This window comes from Ovis canadensis, chromosome 11 (genome assembly GCF_042477335.2).
Source record: "Ovis canadensis isolate MfBH-ARS-UI-01 breed Bighorn chromosome 11, ARS-UI_OviCan_v2, whole genome shotgun sequence".
NCBI classification, from domain to species: Eukaryota; Metazoa; Chordata; class Mammalia; order Artiodactyla; family Bovidae; genus Ovis; species Ovis canadensis.
Window position 1 is genome coordinate 60919128 of NC_091255.1, and position 23201 is coordinate 60942328.

Genomic DNA, 23201 nt, shown 5'->3' on the forward strand with positions numbered 1-23201 from the left:
TCCTTATAAGAAAGGGAAGAGGACGCAGAGACAAACCCACATGGAGACTGAGGCAGAGACTGGAGCAATGCTGCCGCAAGCCCAGGGCGCCAAGCACCATTGGCCACGACCAGAAGCCAGAAGGGAGGCCTGGCATGATTTCTCCCTGGAGCCTTTGAGACAGCAGGCTGATACCTTGGTTTCCAACTTTTCACCTTCAGTACTGTGAGAGAATACATTTCTGTTGTTTTACAGCTGGTGGTTTTGTGTTATGGGAGCCCCGGGAAGCTAACACACCCTTTTGCTTTCACCCCCTGTGTTGTCTCTGCGGAGCCTCAGGAAAGGGAAGAAGCTCTCTTGACTTCATCTTTGTTTTAAAGACCTCCAAGTCTAATGGAAAATTCTTGTTATTTTTCATGATGCCGCATCCCCCACCTTTTCCTTTTAAAAGTATTTTATGCTCACAGCCAACGTTGTACCATCCACAAACATGTTATTGTGAGTGCGGTTTGGATGAAACTGTAAAAAGAGAGCATGTGCTTCCATCTCGGCCTTGGGAGCACAAAGCCGAGCACAGCGGTGCCTGGGTGCTCCCAGCTCTGCTTCCTCCCTGCTCCTCCACCAGCTCTGGCCATGCATCCCTCTTTCCTTTCCCCTCCTCCTGTCTCCAGCCGCTGAACCTACTTATTTACCTCTGACTGAAGGTGATGAAGACAGCGGAATGGGTAAGTCAGTTAAGATCCAGGCATGTTGCCTACACAATTCTAAGCACCTGGATCTTGGGGAACATGGGGAAACTAGATAGATTTTCCAGCATGCATCCAGATGCCTCTTATCTTGCAGACACCCTCGGCCTCTTCTGTGTCCTCCGGAAAATCCATTTGTCCAGGCGGATGGGCACGTCTTCGGCTCAGGCAGCCTGTGCCTTCCCTCTGTCCATGACCTTGCTCAGATTCAGCTGAGCACATCCACACAACAGGGACAAGAGTGCTACTTCTGTGGAACAAGCTTAGCACAGACCTTCCCACAGGATCGCCCGGGGTTGCCTAGCAATCTGACAGCACTCTGCCTCAGCAGACACACGCCTCGGATGGATTTTTCCTATTTTTAATTTGTTTTCTGGGTGGGTATTATTGTGCAATCACAGGCAGAGCTCTAAGACATGGCATGGGTCCCACTCAAAACAAGCAGATCTGAGAAGATCGGGAAGGACCCAGCTGCCCCCGAGCGGGCCACGGCATCTGTTCTGGGAGGCTCTTGGCTCTGACTGCCGCCCCTGGTTATGGAAGTTGGATGGTGCCTGGGAACCCTCTGCTGGCTCTTCTCATGCAATTTCCCAGGCCTTCTCGGCTCTCCCAAAGCAGCCAGGTTACCAAGCAGCCCAAAGAGGGAAATGTGCTCGATGTGGGCCAGGGACCCTGAGCTGCCTGGATCTCCCTCTGACATTTCCCAGCCACGTGGGAGGAGAGATGGGACGATTTGCAAGTGGCTCACCCTCCTTTGGAGAAGATAAATGTCAGAACTGAAAGCAACTGGGTACTGATATAGAGCTGCCTGCTCTTAAATAAAATATCAAGTCTGGAAGTGTGTGTGTGTGACACTGCAGATGCACCCACCTGCTCCCCTGCATGTGAAATAAGAGGCAGTGTGGTGGGGGGTGGGGGGGGCGCGGGGGCAGCACTGCTGGCGGAGCCAGAGGCGGGGTTCAAGGTCTGGAGCTGCTACCTAGGCGTTGGGAGGCCCCCGCAGGGCACCTGGACACGCTGACCTCAGTTTTCTCATCTTTCTGGAGTTGCCTCCAGCTCTGAAATGCCGGGACGATGCCCGCGACAGGACACCAGGGGAGGGGATGAGATCATCAAGGAAAATAACGTGAAGGGACTGACAGTGGAGTCTCAGGGAAAGCGGGCATTTAAGGAGGAGCAGGGGAAGCAAAGGGAGCTGCCTCGGGAGGGAAGAACAGAGAGAAAGTTCTAGAAAGGGAGTGGAGAACATGCCACCTGCCTTGTTTCCTGCTGAGAAGGCCTGGGAGATGCATGAGAGGAGCCAGCAGAGGGTTCCCAGGCACCATTGAACTTTCATAACAAGGGGTGACAGAGCCTAGAGCCTCCCAGAACAGATGCTGTGGTCCGCTCTGGGCAACCCCTTGAATGATTCACTGTGTGGAGGAAGGGGCACAGGCTAGTTGGTCTCTATGGACCCCAGCAGGGCCATTTCCAGGGGGATGTTGGAGAGGAGGTGGGGACCGCTTGTGATAAAACGGAAGGCAATGGCAGGAGAGGATCACTAGGATTTGTTCTCAAAGGATGGGTGTGGGCTGACCACGCCTTTAGGCGAGAGCTCCTCAGAGCAGGATAAGTGGAAGAGGAGAAAGCTCGAGGGGGCTAGACCAGTATAGGGAGAGGATGTGAAAGGAAAGAGATCAGGAAGAGGAGTTGAGCATGGATGGAAGATGAGAGGAAAGGAAGCTGCTTAAATCGGAGCCCTCCCTTCCTGGAGAAAAAGAGAACACTGTCTGTCCGTCTGCCAGGAATCAGGGTCCGGAGCACCCGGAGTGGGCAAAGTTTGGGACCATTGTTCAGGTGTGAGGGAAGACTGGGAGGCCAGTCCAGCTGTTGGGGCCCCTGTCGAGGCTGGACGTGTGTTGGGTGCCTCTCCACTGGCTGTGAGCAGAGGCGAGGGCCTGAGCCAGTCAACCTCCGCGTTGTCTCTTGTTAAGTTCTTGGATTGGTGTCTCTGACCTCCAAGGTTTCATTGTGACCTATATTTCACAGGATCCAAAGAGATACAACCCCGGAGCCCTACAGACTAGAAGCTCTTGCATGGCTGCCCTGCATTTTGTGTGTGAGAATCTTTTCTTAAATTTATTTTTAATTGGAGGATAATTGCTTTACAACATCGTGTTGGTTTCTGCTGTACATCAACACGAATCAGCCGTAGACACGCACATGTCCCCTTCCTCTTAAACCTCCCTGCCAGCTCCTATGCCTTCCCACCCCTCTAGGTTGTCACAGATCCCCAGGCTGAGCTCTCTGCACTATAGGACAACTTCCTGTCAGCTCTGTGCTTTACACGTGGTAATGTATCTGAGCCACCAGGGAAGCCCAGTGTATGTATCTCAATGCTCCTCTCTCCATTCATCCCACCCTCTCTTTCCCCTGCTGTGTCCGGAATTCTGTTCTCTATTTCTGAGTCTCTATTCCTGCCCTGCAAATAGGTTCATACCTTTTTTCTAGGCTCCATATATATGTGTTCCTATTTGTTTTTCTCCTTCTGACTTACTTCACTCTGTACAACAGGCTCTAGGTTCATCCACTTCACTATGGTAGGACCTGTGGAACTTTTCCTACTGGGAAATCACTAAGATAGAGAGCACTGCTTCAGAGTATCCTACCACGTCCTGGACTGTGGCCAAAGGGGAAAGCCCAGATATCCAACAATGGTGGTGGGGAAGTGAAAATATTTATATATGTGTATGTAACACAAATATTGGAGTGTATTTGTATGTGTGTGTCTGTGTGTATCGAGACAGACAGAGAGTGAAATATTCATTCTTAGCAAGGAGGTTATGACTGCATTAAGTGACCTCCTCTGTTGGATTAAACGACCAAACAAGGAAGCCTGGTAATGGATGTAAAGTATACTCTCCAGTAGCCCACCAGCTGGTCATAAAAGACTGACAGGGACAAAGAAGTCCCTTGGATTGTGTTTTCTTCAAACATATTACTGTTTGAGCGTCGTCTTATGTGCAAGCTGATTAACATAGAGAGCTAGCCATGACATCCTTTGGGCTGCTACTCAGAAGCCTGGGAGAAGAGCAGAGTCTTGGAGATCACAGACTGGCCTCAGCTGCCTGGGGGTTTACTCGAGCCCTTTTTAGGCAGTCAGTGTACTCACTGGCCCTGAATGGACCATGGCATCAGTTCTAGAAAGCTCTTGTCAAGGTCATGGGGACTCCCTGGGAAACTGAGGTCCATCCCCAGCTGGGATGTCTGATAGATTGGTGGGGGTGGAAAAACAGACGGATCTGAATTTTATGTTTCTTAGCTAACCACGGCCATCCTTCTATTTCTAAGAAAACAAAATAGCACACTTCTGATGGGGGAAATGAGTGTCTTCAGCTTATACCGGTGCCATGCTTGCAGAGGAGAGCTGAAACTCTAATAGGACCTGGCCCTGTACAGGCCAAGTACAGATAAGAACCTGGCAGGTGCAACTGGCATTAAAAGGGTGGTACGACATCAGAAGGCATTTGAGTGATGATATCTCTCAGCAGGTCTATGTATTGGACAGTTGACCGTGTCACCACCCTGCTCTCATCTAGACAGCTACTCTCCTGCGATCTCCCTTCTCTCTGATTCTGTGGAATTCCCCTCTTCTCTTCCTTTCTTACTGGACCCATTGTTTCATCTATCCATTGCCATCCTCTTTCATGCTTTACTCCCTTGTTTGATTGTAGCACATCCTCTAATAGTTTCCTGAGAAATGGTACATGGTGGGTAAATTTGTCTGAGACCTTGCACATGCAAACATCTTTATTTAAATCTCACATTAGATTGTTCATTTGGCTACATAATGGGTTCTAGGCCAGACAATATTTTCCTTCAACACTTTAAAGGCATTGCTCCATTATCTATTAGCTTCTGCTGTTGTTGAGACCTCTGAAGAAAAGCCCTCTGCTCTTTTCTATGAAGCCTGGAAACTTGTGGAAGCCTTTCTTTCTCTTTGGGATTCCCTGGTGGCTCCCTGGAATGCGGGAGACCTGGGTTCGATCCCTGGGTCAGGAAGTTCCCCTGGGGAAGGAAATGGCAACCCACTCCAGCATTCTTGTCTGGAAAATCCCATGGATGGAGGACCCTAGCAGGATGGATGGATGGAGTCCATGGGGCCGCAAAGAGAGACACAACGGAGCGACTTCACTTTCTTTTTTCTTTTTCTTCAGTGTTTTGCGTTGTGTGATAATATGCCTTGATATGGGTCAATTTCCATCTGCTCTACTGAGAACTTGGAAACTCACTTCTGGGAAATTTATAGAATTAAATAACTTTCAGGCAGGATGGAATGGGGAGAAGGGTTGCTTTTGTATGGGTCCTAGGCCGCATGAACTGGTCATCTAATTCTTCATCCTTTTCTATTTTTCTCCTCTTTGTCTTTTTGCTTTGCATTCTGGGATAGCTCCTCCCTTCCATCTTCCAACCTGTCTGTTGAGGTTTTTGTGTCTGTTCTCACACGTTTAATTTTCCAGTCCTTTTTTGTTCTCTAAATGTTCTCCTTAAAATAGCATCCTGCTCTTGGTTCGTAAATGCAATATCTTATCTGCTGTCTTTGAGGATATTAAACGTCTATTTCTCCTCCCTGCCTAATGTCTATTTCTTTGAAGTTGTGCACCACACCCCTAGGTTCCCACCTGGGTGGCTCTTTCTCTCAAAAGCTTTCCCCCAATGTCTGGTAATCCTGGGTTGTCTACTCACATTTGGGGGAAGGGATTGCAGAGCTACCCGAAGGTCTGAGGATTGAGTGGGCTCACCCACTGGGGAGTCTCTCTAGGGAGTTTGGCTCAGGGCTCTGCTGGGAGACAATAAAATTACATCCATAGGTTTCTCCGAAAATCTGCAGGAGGGGGAAGAGACTTTTCTAGCCTCTTGCCTGGAGGATGTTGGTGCTATGGGGGCTGGGTGGGGCTTTCAGCCTTCAGAGTGAGGGACACCCCTCTGTCACCATGCATGGAGTCCTCCAGGCCACAGAGCCCCTGCTTCACCCTCCTCGAGGAATACCCTTCCATGGTGACCAGCCATCCAGTGATCTGGAGTGGGCAACCATCCAGGATCTGAGGCTCTTTAAACAGATCATCACCACTCCTAGCTGCCTTTTGTTTTGTGATTTTTTTTTTTTTTTTTTGCCCACAGTTACCTGCCCCATGTCTCTAAGCCTTTGGAGGTTCTATTTCTTAGCTCTCCCCATGATGGGGTCAGGACTCAGCTCTGCAAGGCCAAGCACCTCTTGTCCATTTGCCTTCCTGCATCCCACATTTTGCTGGTCGTTGTCTTTTCTCTGTTCTCCAGCTCCTTGGGGGGTTTTCATCTTCAGGAAATCTCTTTTGGTAGTTTTAGTGGGGTTTTCAGAGAGAGTAAAATTAGCTATGTGTGTTCAGTTGTCATTTTAGGCTCCGAGCTAAATCTCCTTTTGCTTCTTTCTTAGTGTTGCAAAGGGCTGTTCCTGGTTCTTCCTTCTCATTTTTTTTTTTTTTTAATGAAGCTTCCAAGTCAGAGGTTTGTAAAATTCTGTTCAGTCATATCCCAAGACAGGAATCCCCCCTGGCTGATACTAATATGAGGACATACAGTTTGGCCCTGAGCCCCTTTTCTGGGCAGATCCTCATTCCACGGCAGCTGGTGCTGGGAGGCCAGAGTCCCTGAGGCTTGTCATGAGGCTCTAGCCTTGCCAGGGCCTCTCCCTGATGGTGATCCCAATGTGCACATCCTGGGGCTGATCCTGCCACCGACACCAACTTCAATCCATGCGCTCAGGGGTCTGTGTGGACCTACAGCATGCTGAGCCCTGGTTGGGTCTGGTGGAGCTTGGGAACAAGATTTGGTGCTGTCTTCCGAGAGCTTCTCTGGAATGATCCAGAGGAGCGACTAGTAAAGATCTTGCCTGGGAAGCAAAAGGCCTGCCTATAGGAAGACAGGTGGGTGATGAGGAGTGGGTGGGCTCAGCCACAGGTTGGAGGCCTGGATCATCTGACAGCAGAGGACAGAGAAAGCCAATTAGGTCTTTTGAGCAGGGATGTGCTATTTCAAATATGGGGGCTGGGGAGAGTTCAATCAACCAAGCAGCTGCCTCGTTGGTAGACAAGGCATATATCCAGTGTTTAGCTGTAGGGCCAAGAAGCTAACTCGAAATTGTGTAGCATGACTCCCACTGACCAAGACAGATCAGTGACCCAGACAGGGAGAAGGGCCAGAAATTAAAAACATCAAGCTCGTGAGTGGACAGTAGCCGCTTGTTGTGGACACTATCTGTCCTTGCTCTGCTGGGAAGGCAGCTGGCAGCGCAGAGCCCTGGGCACAGAGGAGCTGAATTTATATCCCTCCCTTCACTGTCTCTGAGTCCTACAAGCTCCTAACAAACTCCAGACTCCATGACATGGTCTTTGCCTCACACAGAAAAGCAGGACAGTGAGGTACAAGAATAAATCTGTTCTAGAAGCAGCATCCAGAAGTAAAAGCAACCTGACACAGGTTTTTCATTTCCTTTTAGCTTGAGAGGGCTTCCCTTGTGGCTCAGCTGGTAAAGAATCTACCTGCAATGTGGGAGACCTGGGTTCGATCCCTGGGTTGGGAAGATCCCCTGGAGAAGGAAAAGGCTACCCACTCCAGTATTCTAACATACAGAATTCCATGGACTGTATAGTTCTTGGAGTCGCAAAGAGATGGACATGACTGAGCGACTTTCCCTTCACTTCACTTAGGTTGAGAATGTCTTTGATGGTTCAGCTCACTTCCATCCCTGCTCTCACCTTTCTCGATGATGCTCCAGGCCTGCATCCGATTGTCTTTTGTGTAGAATCAGGAGAAAGGCTTTACCTAATTCCATGGTTCTGTTTGGGTCAGTCAAGGCCCTCCTGCCTGCCTTCGGTGTGACCTCACTGCTCTCCACAGAGAAGGCGGTGGCACCCACTCGAGTACTCTTGCCTGGAAAAATCCCATGGACAGAGGAGCCTGGTAGGCTGCAGTCCATGGGGTTTCGAAGAGTCAGACATGACTGAGCGACTTCACTTTCACTTTTCACTTTCATGCATTGGAGAAGGAAATGGCAACCTGCTCCAGTGTTCTTGCCTGGAGAATCCCAGGGATGGGGGAGCCTGGTGGGCTGCTGTCTCTGGGGTCGCACAGAGTCGGACACGACTGAAGCGACTTAGCAGCAGCAGCAGCAGCACTGCTCTCCACGGGTATCATCCTGCCAGCCCAGATGATCCTTACTCCTCTGGCCCTTAGCTTCTGCTTTCCTTCTGCTCAACCTCCCAAGGATAGAGACCCTCTCAGACACTACGTCAGGGTCCCTTCCCCTAAGGTGGGGGAGCTGGGAGTGGGGACAGGGAATACTTGCTTTTCTGACTTTAGGCAAATTCTTAGCTGACCTCCTACAAGTGACAGCCCTTCCCAAGGTGGAAATGTTTGAATCGGTGTGGTTGGTCATTGTGGACAGACGCCCCAGTGGTGACTCTGGGTGGCTGATCACTCACTCTTGGATTCCCAGGAAGGCAAGGCAGGGAATATCAAGCCCCAGTAAGGAGTAGGGGGTGTGTGGGCAAATTGGAAGAGGAGGCCAGGGGGTGCAGACCGGTGGCAGAGGTTGGGGAGCATTCGCCCTCGCTGTCCGAGTCCCATTCCTGGGGCCCGAGTCCCATTCCTGGGGCCCGAGTCCCATTCCTAGGGATCCCCAGGCTTGTTCTTTCTTGGCCAGGGGCAGGGTGGCAGGAGGGTAAGGGTCCTGGTAGGGGCTGCCCCGCCTCAGGATCGCTGCAGGGAGGGAGGGAGGAAGGAAGGGAGGGGAGGCGGGTCCGGGACCAGAGGGCGGCGCTCGCGGGAAGCCGGGCAGCCCCGGGCTCTGGGGTCCTCCGCGCCTCGCCCACCTCTCTCGTGCAGGCTCTCCTCCGGGCCGGAGCTTCGGGCCGCAAGGGTGCGTCGGGCCTGCGCTGTCCCCGCCGCGGCCCTCCCCGCCCCGCCGCCCTTCCCGGCCGCGCGGCCGCCCGAGCCCCCTCCCTTGCCGCGCGCTGCGCGCTCCGCCAGGGCCGCCGCAGCCGCCGCGTGCTCCTGCCGTCTCTTCGCTCCAGCCCAGCGAGCCAGAGGAGCCGGCGAGAGGGAGAGAGAAAGGGGGAGGAGAGAGGCGAGAGAAAGAGAGAGAGAGAGAGGGCGGCAGCGAGGCAGGAGAGCGAGCGCCGAGCCTCCTCGGACAGCGGCCCCTCCGCGGTCCCAGCCGCTCGCGTGGTCGGAGGAGACGCGGTCGCCGCCGCCGCCTGAGCCCGGCCCCGCGCTCTCCTCGCCGCCGGCTCGCCGGTGCCCGCGCGGCCCCGGGACGCCGTTGCCCGCTCGGCGGCCGGGATGCAGCCGGGGCATGGCCGCCGGGCCCCTGTCACCTGCCGCGGGGAGCGCTGAGCCCGTGAGTAACCTAGCCCCCGCCGCCCGCGCTTCACCCCTGCGGTGGTCATTACCTTCGCGTTGAGCGGGCTGGGCTCGGGGGTGGGGGTGGGCACGTCCCGGGGGGGCGCGCACCGGACCCCGCAGGGGGAGGCGGGGCTGGTGGGGGCGCGGGCTGCAGAGCGCGGACGGGGACCGACCCGAGGGCGCTCGGGGAGGGGTGGTGCCCTCGGGGTCAGGGGTCTCCCCGCGGGGTCGGGGCTCTCTGGGTTCCCTCCTGGGCTCGGGTGGCGCAGCACGTGGGTCCAGCCCGCGGCCGGAGGGGCGATTTTGTGAATGGGAAGGCCCCGGGGTCGGGCTCCATAGAGACGCCGGGGAGTCCCGCGCACTCGTGGCGTTGGTCGTGGCGGTGGTGGTGGTGGCGGCGGTGGCGGCACAGTGCCCGGCGCGGGGAACTCCCTGGCGGGGGGAGGCTGAGCGAGAGGAGATCCCGGTCCCGCGGGGCGCGTCCAGGGTATGGAGCTGGAACCTGCGCGGGTGGGAGCGACCCCTGGGCACCCAGTCCCCGGGAACCCTGCCTGAGTCCTCGAGGAGAAGGGTTCACCGGAGGAGTTGATAACCCAAAAGAGTTGTGGGGAGGAAGGGTCTCCCGCGGTTCCCTAGAGAGGCCCCGGGCCCGCAGCGTCGCACTGTGCGCTGGTGTGAAGCGGCAGGGGCGAGCCGCTCGCAGGGCCCTCCAGGCGGCGGGCTGGGGGCGCTCCCCGCAGAGTCTCGGGAGTCAGGGAGACTCCGGCGTGAACCCAGGCTGGTTCTCCGAGCCTCGGCCGCCCGCAGGGGCTGGCGCAGCCCGGCGCTGAGGGAAGCTGGCGCGAAGGCGGTCAGGCACACCCGGTCCAAACTTTCTGTCCCGGTGGTCTCAGAGGTGGCAAGACTCGCCGGGGGCAGGGGGCCGGAGGGGTCCAGGGCTCGTCCCCTCGGGAGGGCTGTCTCTGGCGGCACCTCGGGGTGACGCAGCCTCCCCCGGCGCGGAGCCTCTCCGGGTTTGCATCCCCGCAGTGCCCGCGCTGCCGGGGGCCCTCACCGGGTACTCGCGGGGACGAGGACGCGGCGCGAGGCGTGGAGGAACATTGGGTCCCCATCCCGTCCCAGAGCGGCCCCAGGATCCGAGGTCTCACATAGGGTAGGAGGGATTTACTGGGAGTCCAGGATTTCAGCTCCTCCAGCTGCCGCGAGGTCCGGCAAGGGTGAGGAAAAACTCCTTCCTGACGGAGCTCTCCAGCTTTGGGGAGGGACTGGATTTATTCTTTAATGGTCACTTTAAAAAGGACGCCCGCGGTGCCGCTCACGCTGATGCACGAGACATTACGCGGTGGAGGAAAAGGACGGGAACGGAGGGACTCAGCCCTACGTCTCAGCTGGGGGTGAAGTCGCTTCTCCAGCGCACCCGGTCGCTAATTTCCAGTTGAAACACCCGCTCGGCTCGGGGGACGCCCTGGGCGCGCGTCCGGGAGCCCGGGGCACTTAGTACAAAGCAGGTAGGAGGCTAATGGAGTGGGGTCGCCGGTATGAGGTCTATCAGCCGGAAGCCGGCTTTGGTTTTACTGGTCTGCAAATAATCATAATAAAAGTATAAACATTGCAGCAGAACCTGCTCATTAAGTGTGCATCTCGGAATTGGGCGGATGTCTTAATTAGGCTGCGTTGTTAACGGGTATATTGCACTAATTAAAACCAGACCCTCCAGGTGAGGGAAAATTGTGAAGGGAGAGAGGGAGAAAAGTTGCAATGAAAGCGCAGCCTGATGGAAGCGGGATGCAGGCAGGTGGGGGCCTGGGACCAGCGGGTTTGGGGAGGGGGTGGCAAAGGAGCTCCTTCTGAGCATTAGGCGGGCTTGTCCCACAGTCCCCGTCTCCACCTTGGGGCTCAGAGCCCCATTATGCCCTGAGGTTGGAGGTTGCCACCCCCATCCCTCCCCAGAGACTGGAGGCCTCCCTGGGTGGGCACCCGGCTCACAGGCACACTCTCCTGGAAGCAGTGCATAACTCATTTCCCAGGCGGGAGCTTCTGAGAGGGTAGAGCAGATCCCTGGAGAATGAGGTGAGAAGGTCTGAGGGGTTAGGAAGCAGAAGCTAGAGTGGAGTGTCTGGTGCTTGGGGCCTGGTGAGGCAGCTGGAAACCAAGGAGGGGGTTTGCCAGAGTCACGTGGGCTGTCTGTGCTGGAGCTGCTGGGCTTTTTTGGCACCACTTGCCCATTTCCAACAGCAATCCCCTCCTCCATTAAAAGAGGACTCGAATGGTTGCTCAGATCCCCACTCCAGGGGCCTGAGCTTAGAGAGAACTGAGTCCATCCTTGGGCCTTGGGTAGCCTCAGGTCACCTGGGGAAGCTGGAGTCCAGGAAAGTCCCCACAGGCCAGGCTCTGGCTATGCTGGGCCTTCATTGCAAATGCCTCCTGTCCAGTGCCCTGGGAAAGGAGTTGAAGCTGGTCCGGGTGTATTCATGGCCTTTCCGCAGGTTCCCAGAGGCCAGGCTGGAGGGAAGGCTGAGTCCTGGGCGGCCCCTGCCACAGGGGGCGCAGCTGGAGGCAGCACCAAGGACAGGGCCAGGGCCCGCAGCCTGCTCTGGTGCCCTCCTCCCTGAGGAGGTTGTCCTGGGGCCGCTGGGGGCGCTGCGGCAGCAGCGGCTCTCTTCACCCTGCTGAGGGGAAGGGTTAACCTAATGCCAGCCAAGAGGCAGATTTAGGAAGGAGGCAGATGGGAGGACTCCTGGGTACCACTCTAGAGTGGGCCTCTGTTATGTTCCTGCCACTTGCTAAGCTTTGGGCTCTACCAACGGCTCAAAGAAATGGCTTCCAAGAATTGGAGAGAAATTATGGAGCTCTTTGGTATTTGGGGTGGACTGGGCATGGTATTGGCCAGAGAAAATGCCAGCCCCAGGTCTGGATTGCTCCTTGGCCAGCCTGGTCCAGCTTGGGTGCTGCCTCTACCCTACAGTCTTCTTTACAGCCCCTCACTCACATTCAACCATAGTGCAAGGCCGCTTTGTTCTGTGATGTGTAGAAACTGGAGGCACCTTACTCCTAAGGGCACAGATACTGGTTGATTTATCCCCACTTCCTCCTGGGCACGTGGCGTTATTTGATGCCTGCTTGTGGAATTAGGAGTGAAGGAATGGAAAGGTGAGGGAAGCACCTCTCCCACCTGTGCATGACAGAGTTGGTGGTGTGTGGGGTGGGGGGCAATGTAAGGAGCCTGGAGGAGCCATGCAGGGAGAAGTGTCTCATTGAGCTTGGAGTGACAGTGAGCATGGAATTGAAATGCTCTTTTGCAGCTGTTGTGGTGTGGGGTTTACCTCATCTAGCCCATCCGTGTGCCTGCAATTTTGGTCTTTTTGGTCCTGGTTGTCTCTCTGTGTTTATTTATTTCCACACTCCTGCTTGATACTTTGTTATAAAGACAAATGGAACCTGACTCACAGCTGACATTTGGTGAGGAATTTTTTGTTTTTAAACAAGTGAAGGGGAAAAACTATCCTGAAACTTCCTCCCTTGAACAGAGACGCTATGCTCCTCCGTGAGCACCTGCCTTTCCCTAAATCCCCGCCTGCTGCAGGCTTTTTCTTCTGCCCGCGATGCCGGCTTTATAAACACATCCCATTTGCACCTACATCTTTTGATTAGCTGCAATGTCTCCCCACGTTCTTTCATAAAGCAGCACGTTATTTTCACAGGTTCATGAAACATTCAGACAGCCTAAACATCTTATTTTTGGCTGCCTCTCTGAAGTAGGTTTCTCTCTGAGCCATCACTGTCTTCTTTTTATTTATAACGTTCTGGTTCCATCTCTCTCTCTCTCTCTGTCCGTCTGTGTCTCTTTCTCCTCCCCTTTTATGTCCTCTTTTCTCCCTTTTCATTTTGAGTGGTGCAGGCACTTGGTATATGACTTTCTCTTTGAATTACGTATGAGAATTGAGGACAGCTCGCGTCTACAGGTGGGATGGGGAGTAACTGAGTACATGGTGAGGTCTTTTCTTTGTGGAGGACTGCAGACAGAAAAACGAGTAGAAATATCTCACTTAAAGAAATACCCTGTGACGTGGACTGGTTTGATTTATTAATATAAAACGTACATTTTTAAAGTGCAGCGCACTTAGTAAATGAGTATGCTGTCGCAGTTTCTCCAACACATGAGCTGACACCAAAACATGCCTTAGAAGGTGACTTGAGATAATAAAGAGCATAAAATCTGCTACTTCATTTGAAAGCATTTCCTCTAGTAGCCTGGGGAAAGTTCTTAGTATATACGCTGCATTTTGGAAAGTGTTGCCAGGGACCAGGTGAAGCAAAACTGAACGCTATGGCTCAGGAGCCAGGGGGGCCCCATGAGGGACAGCCAGCCAGCGGGGCCCGCAAAAAACGCTAATTTTATTTAAGTTCCAGGGGCCTAAAGATGTGCTCACCGTGCGATCTAGTTGTCACCCTTTCTGTGTAGCTTGGGGCTGGGTGCTGCTGATTTCACCTGGGGAGTGGGCTATAACTTGCTGGCATCAATTTGTGTGGGATGGGGTGGGGTCTTCAGAGTCTATAGTTTCCTCTGAGGACCAAGAGCAAAGCAGTTCGGTTGCAAGTTTTTGAAAGGTCTAATTGTTTAAAGCCAGAGAGAATTCCCAGCAGAAAAAAAGAAGGAGGGGGGAGAATATACATATTTTGAGCAGAATTCTATAAAATATTTCTTTGGTTCATGGCTGTCCTAAGAGCTTCTTCCTAAGATTCTAGAAGAACAGAGGCATGCGTGAAGAACTGCCCGCCCTGTGCCTCGCCACGCCGGTTCCCTCCCAGATCTCCTCCTGGTCATCAACCCTGGGTGTCAGGTCTCAGCTGTTGCTCAGGGAAGCCACCCCTTCTGGTCTCTTATCGCTTCGGACTATGCCTGGAAACCAGGAGGAGAGGGCAGGTGGTCAGGTTTGTCTGTTTTTGGCCCTCCAAGAAAATAGTCCCGCTTGCAGGGGAGGAACTGCCTGGGGCACACTCACTCCCAGCTGGCCCCTGCACAGCTTCATCACTTTCCTTTTGGAGGGCCAAGTGAAACTGTAACAGAAGTCTTCTGTATGGAAGAGAAGAGAATTCTGTGCGTCTCTATTTCTCCGAGGCGTCTTGTCTGACACCAAAATCCTTCCACCAAATCAAACAAGCCAGAAGTCAGCCAGGCCACCCGCTCCCTCACAGGGCCGCCTGTCCATTACAACTATGATGCACCAGTAGTGCCCTGCACAAACCTAGGGACCGTTCAGAGCTCTGTGTGTGAATAGGTGGAGAGCTGCCGCCCTGCTTATTACTGTCTCCTTGTCTGTGACACCAAATGAAACAGGGATGGTGGTGACAAGAAATGTGGTCCTCCAGAGTCTAGGTACTTCCCCTGCACCCCTGAAATTTGCGGCCATCTCAGGATAGTTTCCTTTTAGGTAAGGATGAGAACACAGAGAGGCACGTTGTTCTCGGCAATGAAGGCTCATTTTATGTAAAAATGTGAAACTCGATTGAAGCCAAAGAATAGAAAGTGTACTTGTATTAAAAAAGTAGATACAACTTGGAGAAAGATTTAAAGAGGTATGAATACCTAGGTACATTTAGGAGTAATTTCTCACTAAACTTTAATAGCTCAAGATCCTTCCTGAATCTAAATGAGATGCTTCACTATAGGATCCAAAAGAAAATAACTCCTAATTTTCCTGGAACTTTTGCTTGAAGGGCTGGGTGCAGGGCAATGCTCCAGGGTGTGTACATAAAAGCTTCTGGACCACTTGAAATCAAAGCTTCTACTGATGATTTCTCCCCCGCCCCCATCCCTCTTTCTTTTGGCAATAGCAAGAAGGGCTTTTTAACCTTCTGTTTTCAGCAAGAGGTGTTAAGATGAATTTTTAATACTTCAGTGAAATCGCCGCACATACCACGGTTTCCCTACTTTTCTTATCACCTTGAGATGCAGGAAGCAAAAGGAAAATCAGAATGATGCTTCAAGCTGGGTCTGCACACAGGTTCCTGATGGGCTCCACCCTCTCCTGACTCGCCCTCCCATCCTTTTTTTCCCCTGGAGATCTACTCTGAATCTTCCTTCAGTTCATCTCATTAACCCGCACTGGCTTCCCTGAGATTGTGCCTCGTGGCTGTTCCTTCTTGTAAGAACCACCCTTCACCCCTGGGACACACCCATTTAGATGCACATTTAAATAGAATGTAACTTCTGGACAAAGCTGTGAGTTAATTACCTTACTTGAGACCTCAAGCCCATTAAGGGCGCAAGGAGCAGATCTGGCACTCGCCTGAGATGCAGCGGGGAGGCTGTGTGCAGGGGACGTGAGGTGTGAGGCCAGGCTCTGACTTCCAGGGTGGTGGGACTGATTGCAGTATGCCGGAGGGGAGGGCTTGTAGACTTCCCAACCCTGTGTCCTGGGTTAAGCTCATGGAGCCTAGCTTGCTCAGCTGAGAAGAGGGGCGATGTAATACACGTAAAGGAACTGGTGCACAGTGGGCCTGCAACAGCTGGTGGTGAGCACAGACCTTCCTTGGTGCCACCCGCATGTTGGAGGAATGAGCATCCTGTCAGAGTTAAGGAAATGGATTCTGCACTGTTTCCTTTTGCCACAAGGAGATGATGCTGTTTTAAAATGGTTCCAGATAAAGTCGCAGGTGCTAGGACAGAAACAAGCCTTAGCATTCCTGTATAGGTGAGGATATCCTTACGTGCTCAGGGGGCTGATGAGGGTCCCCAGGAGGAACCTGACAGCTCATGTTCTCAGGAACACGGATGGCCAGGCAGAAAGACATGAGTGAGGGTCTGTCTGTAGGGCTGTGGTCCCAGCGGTCACCCTGTTCATGGCCTCCAGAGGGTGAAGGGGCCTCTGGCTGCTCGAGGTGTGCCCCACTGATGCGCCATCACCCCCTCCCCATGCCTCTGCTCCCGGTTGAATGTCAAGGGACACAGAAGGAGGGAGAAGTGCTGGGTGCTGCACTTTTGCAGGAGTGGCTTTGGATTCTAAGAGATGGGGGCCCTAGCTCAATGTCAGCTGGATTCTCCACGAGGAGGAAGAAAAGAAGAATAGAATCGTGACCTCCTGCCCTTCCCGGACTTCTCTGAATCTGAAGATCGCCATTATGGCACTTAACGCTCTGACTGAAGGATTCTGTCCACCTCCACATTCAGCAAGGAGATGTTTTTGATTCCCAGGACCCACAGTGTGACAAACCGAAACCCAGTTTTGCAAAACCCATTAGAAATAAACATAAAGTGTGCATGCCTTTCTGGAATATTGACGCTCCCTCATTGAAGGGACCACTGTGATGCCATTAGGCACAGCTGGAGCCCCCGCTGCAGGGACTGGTGAGGTGGAACCAGGGCCCAAGGGCCTTCTTACCCAGGCTCCTCATCGATGGGGGTGGGGGCTGTGGTTCACCAACTTCCCTCCTGTGTCCCCCAAGCTACTCATCGTGGGACTGATAGTGCCTGCAGCCTACCTCTTAGGAGTGCTATCCACGGGTACATTAGTCACGTATTTTAAAATGTTCACAGAAAAGAGAGGCGCTGGAGGATTTTAAGGTGAGAATTATTGTTTTGGGTTGGTGTAATATTATAATCAACACTCCCAAACAGCCAGCGCCTATCAAGTATCATCATTCCAGAAGTCTGTTCGCTCCGTTGTCAGCTGTGAACCTTTAACTGCTGACCAAAGGGAAGGAGATAGAGAAGCCGGAGGATGGCCTTTGTTTGGTGAGAGGCCCCATTTCCTTGTCCTAACTTCGGAAGCCCTGAGGTTGGTGTCTGGGACAACAGGATGAAAGGCAGCTTACCAGCATGTCTCTCCCCGCCACCCCCACAGACTGATCTCTCCTAGAACAGTTGAGAAGAATGCACACAGAATCTGCATTCTTTTGACCCTTCCAGCATCCGCTGGCCAAGACTGGGATCTCTCCCTAAGGTTGCCTTTGGTTTCGAAAATACATGTCCGGCTGTATTGGTTCACTGACAATATTGCAGTGGTTAGCGCTGGCTGTCCTGACTTGTCTGTGCTTAGGCTTGTAAAACGAATGGTGCATGAGTGCTTTCCCCCACGTAGATGGAAATCCCATTTCAGAAGTAGAACTGTCTGGACAGAACAGATGGGCAAAACCAAAACCAGGTCATCGATATCAGAGCTGACATGTAAAAAGTGCAGCGCACAGTCCTGCCCTCCCCACACCATTCTTTCCTTGTCAGAAGTCACCACAGAGACTGAGCGAGCGCTAATCCACCTGCCCCCCTGCCCGTCGTGGACACAATTGTATGTTTTGCTCGGATCCTAAGAAGGAAAACCCACAAGACCAGACTTGGAAAATTTCGGCCCCCAAGGATAATTTTTCAGAAAGTAATGAACGCTAGAAAATGAGGGCTATAAAGGAAGTCTTTAGGTAATAATCATAACTATAATGTTCACCACTTTGAAATGCATTAATATAGACTAAAATTACAGAAAATATGAAGTCTGCTGGAGGGGGAAGGAGGCCTGCTTTGGAGCCTGAGGCCAACCTTCCGTGTGCCTGTGGCTTATGCCCCTCCCCCATCTCTTACAGCGAGGTCCCTGTGCCCCCAGCTGAGACCAGTCACACATACAATGAAGGTTGCGTGGAGGATAGTATTTCCTCCCCAGTGGGTTCCTTTCAGGGCTGTGCTGCTTTTCAGAAGGCAGGGGAATGCCAAGACTCCCCCGGGGTCTGGCCCACTTCATAGGAGTCAGGCTGCTTGAGAGCTGGGCTCTGTGAGGCCGGTGTGTAGACACTGGCTCAGGAGGGCGTAGCCCAGGGTACCCGATGCGCACTGTGCCTACTGCCGCTTCCGCTCCAAGCTGCAGTGAAGACTCCTCTTCAGTGCCCTGGGGTTAGGAGCAGACAAAGGGCACATGGCCATGCTCCACCCCTCTGTCTCCCTCCCCGACCCCACCAGCCTCTTTCTCCTGCTCCCCCTCCCCCAGTCCCCACCTTCACCTTCAAAGCCAGCAGACTGTTCCAGCGAGATGCAGGCGAGGGGCTGGCAATGGCAGGTCAAGCAGCGCTGAGCTCAGAGCAGCCGGGAGGAAAGATTTACGGTTCCTCCCTGCCCTGCTGGATGGACAATTAAAGCCTTGCACGGCTGGAGGAGAGCGGGTCGTTAAGAGTCAGGACGGTCAGAATAAATCAGTCACCTCCACTTAGACGGCTGAGCTAGGCTGCTTCTGGGGCCTATAGGGCAAGAGTCCCTTGGGTGTGGGTTTGAATGCTCTGCAATGGACGATCTCTGCAATTGAAGGATCTGACATGCTCTGGGCTCCACCCGAGACTGGACCTGAAGACCCCAGTGTCTCCTCACAGATGGGGGATGTGCTGTAGGGCCTTCGCGGCAGTTCTGAGTAACGCATTTGTGTTTTGTCTCCTGAGCAGCTGGCGGGGAAGAGAGCCACAGACTGGAATGTTTGTGGGTCAGAACAGTGGACCCCAACCTGCCAGTAGAGTGTGCGTGTCCATGGATATTTATGCGTGTGTGTGCACAGGTGTGAGTGTTGGCATGTGTGTGCACGGTGTGTGTGTGTGCACACACATAGATGTTGTATGTTCTCACCTCCTGGACACTTGTAGGCTCCACTTGTGCCTCTAAACCCAGACACCCCGCTGACTGACTGCCTGGGGCGGGTGTCTGAGCACCAGCCAAGCCCAGCCGTCGTCCCTCTTCATTCGTGCTGTGTCTGACTTCAGTGCCTTGGAGACTCTGGCAGTTTCCTCAAGGAAACTTTGTCTTTGTGGAAATAAGATGCCAAGCGTTCCTCGGCCCTCCTATCGGCTAATTGATGATGTGATCCCGCGTGGGAGCCTTGTCATTCCTGGAAACGCTCTTTATTTCCTGCGTTTCCCCACCTCCTTCCCCGCCCGCTCCCGCCTCCCCACTGGGGTCGGCTTTCCACGATGGTGGTGGAGCCACTCCACACGAGCCGCGGGCTGCGGCGTTAGCGGTATTCAGCCAGCCAGCACGCCAGGCCTTTCATTAACTCGGATACTACAATTATGTGCGCCGAAAGGCTGAAAGGGCCATTTAGGATTTTTCTGCTTAAAAAAAAAAAATATTCCTTTTTTCACAGCCATCTGCCCAGCCCTTTGGGGCCACAGCTGTGACACAGAACGGTGCGTGGCCTTCAAGCTCTCCTCGGTGCTCCTGACCCCGACCCTAATCCATCCATTGGCACAGTGGGCAGCAGGGTGGGCGGGGCCCCACCATTGTTCTGCTCGGAGGTGCTTTGCAGACTATTGGTACAGCAGGCCTGGAGGAGTGTGCTTCCTGCTGCGGTGACTTAACTTTTGGCACAGCCAGGGCCACTGAACCGATGGCCGTGTGCATGGCATGTGTGCCCTGCTGACACGCGAGCATGTCCCTCAGCATGGAGAGGCTGCTGCTGCTGCCGTCGTGGAGGAGGTCAGTGTCGGGGCTGTGGCTCCCACTTGCTTCCGCAGAGGCCACTCGGGCGTTTTTGTGGGAAAACATAGTTTACACGGCTTGTGCAGGCCCCTTGTGCATGCACGTGTGTGAGTGTGTGTGCAGCTCTGCCTGTGGAGATTAGGGTTTTGGAGGAGATTGCCTGGCTCTCCCCAAAGTGGGTGAGTAGTGTTGTGGGACCTGGTTGGGATCCCCAGGGGTCTGGTTTGACAATCTCTGGACTCCTAGAGAGGAGGAGGCATGGAGACGTGTGGGAGGTGCGCTGGCTCCAGGTCACCCTGCAGAGAACAGCCACCCAGGACAGAACCTGGGCTTGTGACCGTGTGCTTGGACTAGACGCGCCTCCCTGTTGGAAGGTAATTGCAAGTCTGGAGACAGCCGCTGCCTTGGATGCGGTACCCAGAAAACTCATAAAAATGTTATTCAGGGACCTTGTTATCTTAAAAAAGAAGGAAAGAACCCAAGCACCAAATAACAACCAGCAACTCACAAACTTATTTTTTTAAACTTCCCTGAAGTTGCCATGGTTACCCGCATGCGTGGTTCCTGGCTCTCTTGCTCTAAGTGGAGCGGCTCAGAGCAGGCATTAAGCCCTTGGTGCGGGGCTTCCACGGTGTGTCCGCCCATCTGAGGAGCCCGTTTGTGCTCTGGCATGGAGGGAAAGAGTGAGGCTACAGTAGAGATTTTGCAGGACCATAGCACATGATATTCTAATGTAGCGCTTCTAAGACTCTGGAGACAGAATTTGTCTCCCACGCTAAAATAATTATAGCCGGGAGAACAGAGAAGACATCATTCCAGGCCCTTAACGGTGAGGAATATGTGTGTGTGTGTGTGTGTGTGTGCACGCATGCACGCGCATGCCTTATTCCCTGGTTCTTCAAGGAGTACTTGTCTGTACTCAGCTATACATGTAAGGGCAACCACGACCTGCCACATCCCTACACCTGTCGGCGGTATAGCGTGTATCCAGACCATGCTATGGGAGGCTTTGGGGGAGAAGGATGCCAGACCAAGATTCCCTCCAGCCAGACTTCTCTCTACTCAGAGAGCAGAGCACACAGAATGAGTCGAGGCACATTCAGCTATCTGTGGGCTCTCAAGGGGGCCCCCGTGTACCCACGGTCCAAGCTCAGCCTTTGTAGCTGGAACATTAGCTAAAAAAAGAAGAGACCAGGTGGTTGGCCAACTGCCTTGTCACCACCTGCCCTAGAGTCTGACTGCTTTTCTCCCATGGGCATCTGGCCTCAGGGCCCCAGTGACCTGTGGGGTGTCTCCTCCCTGCTGATTGCAAGGTGAAGCTGTTCTCTTTTGACAGACAGTGGGGTGCTGAGGCCAGGGGTGGCCTGGATTTCTCCTACAGGATCTTAGGAATGGTTGGCCAGTGGGTAGATGGTGAAGACAAATGGGGCTGTTCTAGATTCTCTCACAAGCATGGGACAGAGCATATCTAAGGCTGGTGGGCCACTGGAACTTCTGTGCTCCTCACACAAAGGACAGGAGAAGCCATCTTCAGAGGCCCCTTCTCATGGCTCCCTCTGGGCCTGACAGCACCCTGTATTTTGCAGCACTTTCGGGAGCGGTAATTAGCACTCATAAGGAAGGATGAAAAATGATAGATCCTGGTAGGTGTTTGCACACCTGTCTGCTGTGTCAGATTGCAAAGGCTTTGATGGCAGGGACCCTGTTTTCCCCTAGAGCTTGTGGATGCTCTCCACTCGCAGTATGTTCTTAGTCAGCGTTTGGGGGGGTTTTGGCAGCTGGCTGGTGGAGGGTGGAAGCAGACCTGGGATCCTGTTAGCCCTCCCTCCGGCTGGGTCAGCTGGGCCGGCAGGTGAGGGGCCTGAGGGGTTTCTGTGCCTTGGTTCTTTCTGTCACTGGAAAGCCTGCCGAGTCCTGGTGGTGGGAGGGTTTGCAGGAGGCCTGGTCCTCCTTCTGGGTGTGTTGTGGGTCTACTCTGTGTCCAGGGGCCTGGAGCTGGGCTGCTGCCAGAGGGGCCACGGGCCCACTGGTCTGTAGGAAAACCTTGTGGTTTCTGGCTTGAAGAAGAAGCGGTCTCAGCTTCAGCCCTGGGGGTGGCAGAAGTGAGGCGATGCCCCATGGGCTTGGTTGGGCTGTACATCCAGCCACACCAGCTTCCTCCCCTTCAGCCTGGAAGTGAAGGGACTTGCACTGTGTGCCGCTGTTTTCCCAGAACCAAGGTCAACTGCCAAAGAGAGCAGAATGCCTCCAAAAGTGGGTGGGGAGACCTCAGATGTGTCTCTCAGTCCTATTCTTCACTGGGCTTGCAGTGAGGAGTAGATGAAAGGGGAAGAACATTCCTAGGAAGATGCTGGACTCTTCTAGAAGATGCCAGAAGAGAGCCTGAGGCTCCTTAGGTGCATGACCCTGGGTTGGCTGCATCCTGTAGAGGGCAATGTAACCCGTCTGCTGGGGAGTCATCTCGCGATTATTGATGCTAATGGAAAACAGAAGTGAAATGGATAATTCAAGATGGCAGATGAATCAATATTATTTATATTTAGCTTGTGAATGTGCTGCGTATTTCTCCGCTGGCAGATTGGCCTTCACAATCATATCTTGCAGAATCCAAGAATCTGCTGTCGTCGGGCCAAGGGCTGCCACCTTGCTCTCCTTCCAGGAGAGTTGTTGGAACACACGCACTTGATCCCCTCGTGACTTGGCCACCAGCACAGAGGGAAGCGCCAGAGCGTCCTTACTAACACCTGCCCTTTCCCCATCTCTCAAAGGTCTCCCACTGCTGACAAACCTCCTGTAGTGGGGACTGTGTAAAAAACGATTAGAAAGAATGGTTTATTCAAACAGTGAGTTTTATGCGGCTGTTTTAGATAATGTGGAAAGAAAGTCACAGTGCAGTGTAACTGGAAACGGAGGTCGGCAGAACAGTCTGTGTCCTTTAGTATGGAAACAAATACATATACTGTCTTGTATTCTCAAGACACAGTAGGTGCTCAGTTAGGGGCATGGGCCCCAGTGAGGGTGGATGGGCCTGCTCAAGGGGCCCATGTTTCCCATCTTCAGTGGAAGATGGCAGACTCTTCTCTCCCCTGCCATCAGCACCTCAATCTGTGCACCAGTGCTCTTTGGCACCAAAGTTTAAAAAAATGACCTTTGATTTCTAAGGTGCCTTACGCTAGACCTTGTATCGATTGACAATTTCATATTGAATAATTGGCTGAGCTCACACTGTCCTCCTAGAAGAACACCGTGAAGTCACACAGACTCAGGGTAGGACCAGGGACTTGGAGCAGGGAGGCTTGCTGGCTGTGCAGGGTACATGCTCAGGGGCTAGGTGGCTGCAGGCCTGGGGGGCTCTGTGTGTGCCTCTGCTTGTCCAGGGTCCTGTGGTGCCTGCTTGAAATACCCAACCAGAATGAAGGCTCTCGACTTGACTTGTAGGGGGAGAAGAAAAACAGGATATGGAGAGGGGCTGATTGATGGTGAGGAAAAGATGCTTCCAGAGAATGTCTCAAGATCTGGAGACAATGATCTAGTTCCTTCCGTCTTCCCCACGGTCTGAGAGCTTCTGGAGGGTGCTGCCCCATAGCTTTTTTGGCAGAACCATCTAGAAT

General features: G+C 53.4%; 1 protein-coding gene and 1 long non-coding RNA gene across 10 annotated transcripts in view; both read left to right on the forward strand.

Moving 5' to 3' along the window:
• Positions 1-1563, forward strand: part of LOC138415352 (uncharacterized) — a 121139-nt gene extending 119576 nt beyond the window's left edge. For all 3 annotated transcript variants that reach the window (XR_011247192.1, XR_011247193.1, XR_011247194.1), the window contains exon 8: positions 823-1563. This is a non-coding gene — a long non-coding RNA (uncharacterized lncRNA). The remainder of the gene's footprint in view (positions 1-822) is intronic.
• A 7001-nt stretch (positions 1564-8564) lies between these two features.
• Positions 8565-23201, forward strand: part of RBFOX3 (RNA binding fox-1 homolog 3) — a 433842-nt gene continuing 419205 nt past the window's right edge. For 4 of the 7 annotated variants that reach the window (XM_069543859.1, XM_069543866.1, XM_069543867.1 and 1 more), the window contains exon 1: positions 8790-9141. The gene's annotated coding sequence lies outside the window, so the exon portion shown is untranslated. Of the gene's footprint in view, positions 9142-23201 lie in introns of all 7 variants that reach the window. The other 3 variants (XM_069543863.1, XM_069543862.1, XM_069543865.1) reach the window with 3 other exon arrangements.